This window comes from Phyllobates terribilis, unplaced genomic scaffold (genome assembly GCF_046119375.1).
Source record: "Phyllobates terribilis strain yellow unplaced genomic scaffold, ASM4611937v1 Scaffold_65__1_contigs__length_7625178, whole genome shotgun sequence".
In the NCBI taxonomy this organism is placed as follows: domain Eukaryota; kingdom Metazoa; phylum Chordata; class Amphibia; order Anura; family Dendrobatidae; genus Phyllobates; species Phyllobates terribilis.
Genome location: NW_027362825.1, coordinates 3,206,975 through 3,215,001, shown reverse-complemented (window position 1 = coordinate 3,215,001; position 8,027 = coordinate 3,206,975).

The following is an 8,027-nucleotide window of genomic DNA, read 5'->3' as shown; positions in this document are numbered from 1 at the left end:
GTACTGTCACGGGTGTGTCGCCACGAAGATCATCGCGATTACACAGCTTGACTTCTCGCAGCTAAGTTTTTGGTGCTTGGTGTTTTTCGTCAGGGAGGGAGTTAATTCTCTCTCTCTGTGCTAGACGAGGCCTGCCTCGCCCAGCTGTAGTTAATTCTGCAGTATTGGGACTCCTTCAAATACCTGCCGTTCTGATAGGGTAGTTGTCGGTGAAAGCTTCTCATGCAGACTATCAGAGCGGTACGTGGTATTGTGGAGTTGGGAGCGAAGGGTACTCGGTGTGGTTTTTTCCCTTCCTCGCTTTATTCTTTATCCCCTTACCCATTGGTGTTCCCTCCGTTGTAGTGGTGTAAGTTTTTGTATGCGAGGTGGTTTTGGTTTGCCCCTTGTACAGTCTCGTTCATCTTGTATTGTGTTTGGCAAATACGGTCCTGTCCCCAATTGTTGTGATCGGGATCCTTCTCAAGACTAGATTACTGAGGTTCCGGGATTATCAGGAGGTAGGTTTACGCTGGCGGCCTGGACGTCTGTACCATCAACAGTACCTCCAGGTAGAGGGATTAGGCAGGGCCTCAGTGTAGGGTCAGCATAGGCTCCTGACCTCCTGAACGCCGATACAGCGTGACAGGTGGTGAACACGGTCTTCTCCTTGTCTGCGTCTGCTACAGGAACCTGCCAGTACCCACTAGTAAGATCCAAAGTGGAGAAGAAGTTAGCAGACTTTAATGCAGCTAAAGATTCCTCTATCTTAGGTAACGGGTACGCATCTTTGTGTGTGATACGGTTGACCTTTCTGTAATCTACACACATTCTCATGGTGCCATCTTTCTTTTTCACAAGAACTAGTGGAGCTGCCCAGGGGCTACAGCTGTCCCTGATTACCCCAGCCTCCTTCATGTCTCGCAACATTCCCTTGGCATTCTGATAGTGTGCAGGGGGTACAGGCCGGTATCTTTCCTTTATGGGTGGATGGTCTCCCGTGAGGATGTGGTGTTCTACCCCCTTTACTCCCCCAAAGTCTAGCGGGTGTTTGCTAAAGACTCTTTCGTACTCCTGAACCACCCGGTAGACTCCCTGTTTTTGGTGTGAGGGAGTGGAGTCAGTGCCCACCTGCAGCTTCTGACACCAGTCCTCCGATTGTTTCTAGGAGCCGTTACCCTCCTCTTATAGAGATGGAGGCAAGGGTTCCACGGCCTTTACAGAGTTTTGGCTAACGGTGAACAATTTGGCTAGAGTGGCATACCGGGGCAAGTATACTTTTCTTTCCCCAATGTTTAGGATGGGGACGGGTACCCTCCCATGGCGTACATCGACCACCCCCCGTGCAGTCAAAATGGTGGGCCTACTGTCTGAGTAGACGGGTTCTACCATGGCTTGGTAGTCCCTTCCTCTTAACCCGATTGCAGTCAGGCACGAGATCATCATCTCACTTTTTGGGGGCATGGCGATAGGGAACGGGTCACTCATCCTAACGCTACCAATCTCACCACCAGACAGTTCTACCTGTTGCCTTTTCATCAGGGCTCTGATCTCTTTTTGCAGGACACGCTGCTGGCTGGAGCTGGCATTCATCGCAACCTGCTGTAATATGACAATTATCGCTGCAAGACAATTTTCAATAACATTAGTACCCAAGGTTATCTTAGGGTGGCTTTCACGACGGTCAATGTCCACAATAATCAGTCCTTGCGCTGGCAGTTCAACTTTACCAATTTTGATGGTCACCTCCTTGAATCCCACCTGCGGCACGGGCTCACCATTGCTGGCTATGATGCTCAAATCGTTATCTGGGTAGCGGGTAATATCTGAGTCATTCCAGTACCGCTTAAAAAGCACATAGGGGATGGTGGTTACCTGTGACCCGGTGTCCAATAGTGCACTCATAGGAATGCCATCCAGCACCACAGGCAAGACCGGTCGTCCCCCTACGTACTTATCACGCCAGCTCGATGGGCCTGATGGTCTTATGCCTGGGGGTCGGCCCTCAGCCCCAGGTTGAGCCCGTTTAAATGACAGTACCTTGTCATATGTCCTGGTTGGTTGCAGCGGCGGCAGATGGATTGTCCGTCCTGGTCGTAGCGGTCGCTGGGCCTTCCTCTGGACGATGGGACCCTCCTCTGTCGGCGCAAAGGGGCGTCCTCCGGACTGGAAGCCAGCTGGCTCTTTCTTGGAGGGGACACCTGTAAAGACTGCACAGTTCTGGTTAGCGCGGCAACGCTTTTGGTCAGCTCTTGGACCTGATGGTGCAGGTCTGCAGCCAGGGCTTTGTCCAAAGCCTGTGCATCAGCTCCCACAGGCTCTGCAGACAAGGGCGCCGCCTCCTGGTGATAGGGGGGCGCCTGTGGGTTACAGCGCCACCTGGTGCCGGTTCTTGGAGCACACGGATGGCACTGTCTTTAAACTGCGCAAAGTCTAAATCAGGGTTCTGTAAGGCAATTACACGCAACTGGGTTCGGTGGGTGCTGGACAGCAGACCCTCAATGAACTGTTCAGTCAACAGCTTATCCTCATTCCGCACGCTGTCAGGGTCTGCCTGCTTATTGGCTCTCAAGGCCTCCTGCAAATTCAAAGCATAGTCCTGTATACTGTCTTGTGCCCGTTGTTTGCACCCATAAAATTTTAGCTTGATCTCTGCTGAGGTGCGGGTATCAAAAGTGTCCTTTAGACGGGCCAGTATTTCGTTTACAGTCCCCTTTTCCCTGGCTGACCAGGACTTTACTTCTCTTTGGGCTGCTCCGATTAACTGGCCTATCAGGATGCTCACCTTTTATTCCTCGGACAGGGGTTATACTTTGAATAGGCTATTCAGTCTTTCCTTAAAGTCGCTCAGGGTATGCGACTCCCCTGAGTACTGGGGTAACCATGCCGCTCCGGGGATATACGGCATCGTGAACGGCATCACTGCGGCAGCAGCCGCGCTGGCAGCTCCCTCCATTCCTGGTGTATTCCTCCCCCCTAGTTAACCGTGGCCTACCTTCCGTTGCTTTTTCTCCGTAGGCCGCGGCTCCGCAGGCGATCGTCGGGGTCGAGAACCTTGCGTCGCGTGCTGATGACGTCGGCGTCTGCTGGGCTGCTTCCAGGACCTTGCGCAGCATCAGTACGGAAGGCGGGGCTTCAGCTCTCGCGCGCTTTTTTTCGTCCACGCCCCTCTTCTTCCCGCGCGGCGTCACGAAAATGGCGCCCAAAGGCGGGAAAATGGCTGCGGATGGCGGGAAAACGGCTGCGGATGGCGGGAAACTTCACCACGGTAAGTATCACAGTCTTTCTTCAGGTACGCAGTACCCGGTGGTTGCGGGCACAAAATCCTGCTGACTACGCCAAAGTTGACGCGCCCCCTGGGCCGTGTGTAGGGGAATAACTGGAGCCGGGTCTCTGTGTAATGCTGGGGGTTGTAGTCTCAGTGGTTGCGACCCGGTCCCGTGGCTCAGGGTGGTCAAACCAGTGGCGGATCTGTTTATTTGGTTTTCAATGTTTAAATGTCTGACTACGCCACCCGTGGATCGCGGTCACTGAGAACCGCCGCTGTGGGGCAGACCGCTGAGGCTGATGTTGGGTGCGCAGCAGAGGGTAGTATAACTCCCCACGGGAGGAGTATAGCCTCAGGGCAGCGTGTGTAGATGATGAGGGTTGTGGTGCATGGGTGCAGCAGAAATGACTCAGAGTCCGTGCAGTGCAGTTCAGAGTCTTTACTGTTGGTAATGAAGAAGGTTCTGCCGGGAGTACTGGCTAACATTAGAGGCCTGGTCAGTCTGTGAGCGAACAAGAGTGCCCCTGGCCAGGTGGAGGTGTAGGCCTTCCCGTCTGACTGCACTCTTCCTGGCTACGTTGCTGTAGTCGTGTAGTAGCCCACGTCCCTGAGTGTACCGTCTGGTGCTCACCCGTATGGTTGGTGACTTGGGGCTTTTGGTAGCCTCCCCTCCTCGGTCCCTTGCGTGTGACTGAGCCTCCGGGCTTCCTATGGCCAGAGAACCTTAAATCCCCTGCCAGGTGGTTTCTGCTGCTGGATGTGGAAATCCTCACAGCCTCGGACTCCTGTGTCCGGTTCTCTGCGTCTTTGGCCAGGACGAGCTCTGCTAGCTCAAGTCCCTGGCCTTCAGCTCCTGTCTCCTACAGAGCTCCTTGCTTGCTGCTCTGACTCTCACTAGACTCTGATTCACTAACCCCGCCCCAGACCCAGTTTATAAAGGGCAGGTTCCTCAGCTCCCTGGACTGGGGCAGGAGGTGTTGCATGTTACAGTGCTCCTGACCAGGAAAACCCATGCTAGCTCTCAGACATGGTATTTCTACCACTGTGGCAACCAGACCCCTAGGGTGCCACATGACCAAGTTGACAAGCACTTTCCAAGTGATGCTAAAATCGCTTAGAAAGCGCTTGACAACCCGCATGCGGAAATGCATGTGAACAACGCTGGTGCAGGTGCAGCTACCATGTTAGTCATTCAATGAAGCTCAGCCTGAGGTTGGGCTCCATGGAAGTGTCACAATCAAGGTGCCGGACGTTATTGCAGCACGCTCACTTTGTAGTTCGCGGTGACTGTAATGTCTCTTATCCGACCACGCTCACTCAGCACTACTGGCAACCCATCAGCAACCTGCAACTGCGTCACAGGGGGCTGAAGGGAACAGGTGACTGCATGCACCGGCCATTGTGCAATCTAAATGCCGCTGTCAGTGATTGAAAAAGGCACTTAAATACTCAAAACAGCAGCAATCAAGGCGAGCTCTGATCACTGCTGTTACTGGCAGACGCCGGCTATGTAACACAGCCGACATCTGCCCGGTATGGTGCAGGCTCAGCTCCTGAACCCGCTCCATACAAGCACATCCCAATGGTGACAGTTATGACAAGGTTAGCAAATTTCACTTGTCTGTTCCTAAATGTGGAAAGACAAATGGAATTCCCTAACACATGTGAAAGAGACCTAATAGATTTAGTAAAGGTGCCTCAAGCATATGAATGTTATTACACACCACAATGCACAGTTACGTACACGCATCTTACAAAAATACATATTATTCCAGATACGCAGACGCGCACAAACACGCCGACGCGCAGAAACACGCAGACGCGCACAAACACATCAGTACATGAATACATCATCTGAACCACCATCAATTGTAATGTCAGGTCAGCCCCATATATCTTTGTATCGCATAAACCTACAACTCCCAGCATGTAATTAACAATAGAGATACTGGGAGTTATCAGTCATCATCAGACTGCGGACCATACAGGAAGCACAGTTCTGATGAGACACAGGCAGGATCACAAATGAACATTTACATCCATGTATCTTACCTGAGACGTCTTCTCTGATTAGAGTCGTTCTCTTTCTTTTCGTCTCCATCTTGTCCAGACCCCTTGAGGACTTTTCTCATCCACAGCTCGTCTCTGCAGACTTCCATATTCTCCGGTCTTCTGCAGCTCATCCCCACACGATGCCCTTAAAGATAGCAGTGTCATTATCATGCTCCTGAATAAAAATATCTACACTGATCCCCTGAATAAACCTAACTCTTATAATGCTCCCTGCACAAAACATACACTCTACCCCTCTTATGGTACCTGCTCTCCACACTGTCCTCTCCTTACCATACTGGGCCCCCTGTTCACATTGTCCTCTCACACTGTGTCCCCCCTATACTGCTCAGTCTCTATACTGTGCCCTTTCATCACACTCCCCCTCCTCAGCATACTGTTCCCCCCTTTCTGTGCCCTCATACTGTTTCCCCCATACTGCCGCATCTCCATACCTTCCCCCACACTACCTAGTCTCTGTGCTGTGTCACCTCACACTTTTCTCCCTCCATACTGTCTCCTCACACTATTCCCCCACTCTCCGTACTGTTTCCTCATACATCCCTTCCCCATTCTGTTCCCGCACCCATTCCCACACCTCCCCTAGTTATTTCACACATCTCCCCATTCTGTCTCCTAAAATTTCTCTCCCATCTCTCCCCAAATATAATAAATCTTCGGAAGAGCACACAGACATGCAGAAGCGCGCTTACACACTCGAAAACAAGCGCACACAGACACATACTAAGGGCTCTTTCACACGTCAGTACATGTGATGACAGTTTCCACACGTACCAGAGACATTGGTACACGCAGACCCATTTAAAATGAAAGTTTTTACCTGCTGCACCTCCTGCAAAACGTCCCGCACACTGATGACAGCGCTCTTCCCAAGCGCTCAACAAGGGGTGCCCTGTCAATCACTGAGCACAGCTCCGGGGCCCGCTCGCTGCAGGAGTCATTCTCCTCGGCGTGAGCGCTCGCACGGATTACAGCGGGTGACACTTAGGAGAGGTGAGTATAAGGAGTTTTTTATTTTATTCCTATTTTTACAGTTGGACACGGCGGGAGTAGACTACTACTCTCATCATTGACCCTGCTGCTGCTGATCGCAGCACCGGCAGGGATCTATGATGAGGGCAGCACCCAGCTCTTGGGAACAGCGCTAACTGTACATTGATTCCCAAGCGCTGGTATGTGTCACGCGGATGACACACAGGTGGACACGGATATCTCCAGTCCCGTAACTATCAGGACATGTGAAAGAGCCCTAATATACACAAGCAGATACACATACAGAAATGGGGACACGTACACATGCAGGCAAGCACTCACAGAAATGTACACGCAGTCATGCACAGACACACTCAGACAATCACACACAAAAATGCAGACATGCAGGGAAGCATGCACACACGTGTGAAGACACATATACACATGTAGACATGCAGGCACTCAAATACATACACACACATGCAGGCAGGCATATACACACACACTGTACACACACAGCCATATACACAAACTGTACACACATGCATATACACACAGGCAGGCATATATACACACACACGCAAGCATATATACACACGCATCGCAGGCATATACACACACACACTGTACACACAGGCATATACACACACACACTGTACACACACAGGCATTTACACACACACTGTACACACACACACGCAGGCATATACACGCACGCACCGCAGACATATACACACATGCACTGCAGGCATATACACGCACACAGGCATATGACTCACCCATAAAAACATTATTGAATATTTAGCACGGTGCTCTTGATATGAAATTGAAGCAGTGACAGCTGTAGGCCTGCAGCCTTGTTTCAAATTCCAGGCCTGGTTGGAGAGTTGAACTGTAGAGTGCTGCAGGTCACCGTCCACATATCCAGCCCCGGAACCGGTATAAAAAAGCCCAGAGTCAGAGCAGGAGAGAAGGGGGCGGTGCCACCACCCGGGAGCCAGTATTACTACAGGGGAGCAGGCCAGGGCAGATATGGAGCCGGGATGGGACGTATCAGAAGCCCGGGAGCAGGGAGAGCAGAGCGAGACATCAGCTTCGGTGGCGCCGGCGTCTCAGAGGCCGGCCCCGGAGCAGAGAGAAAGCACTGCAGAGCGCGGTCGCGGCGTATCAGAGGCCAGAAGAGAGCGGCGTCAGCATCAGTGTCACCTGACACCACAGCACAGTCTGCCAGCCAGCGGGAAAGCAGAGCGCGCTGTGCGTGTCACCGCCCAGAAAAAATCCGTCCTCTCAGTGGCAGAGACTCACATGGTAAGTATGCTGCATGCACGTCACTGCAGGCCCGCTGTCACCAATGAATGTGCCGTGCGCGCGATGCTACATTTGCTTCAGCCGCGCTTTTAAAGGGCCCCCGCCACCAATTTTCTCACTCTCATATCGGGGCCCACCGGGAAATTTTCCGATTTCCCGCCAGGCCAGACCGACCCTGCACACACAGTATACAAGGACTGTTCCACCACCCGCTGTAGCAGCAGTTCTGCCGGAGCCGTTATCTTGTCACGTGTCATCTTTTCAGAGCGATGTTATGAAAGATACATTGTATCGACTTATACAACTAAGCCCCGCCCACATACCATATAAGGCTCTACAGCTCGCCCTTTCAACCCCATCCCGGCGAGGTCCTGAGCTGTGATTGGCTGAGGGGATACCGCTGCAGGACCAGTAGTAATACTACCAG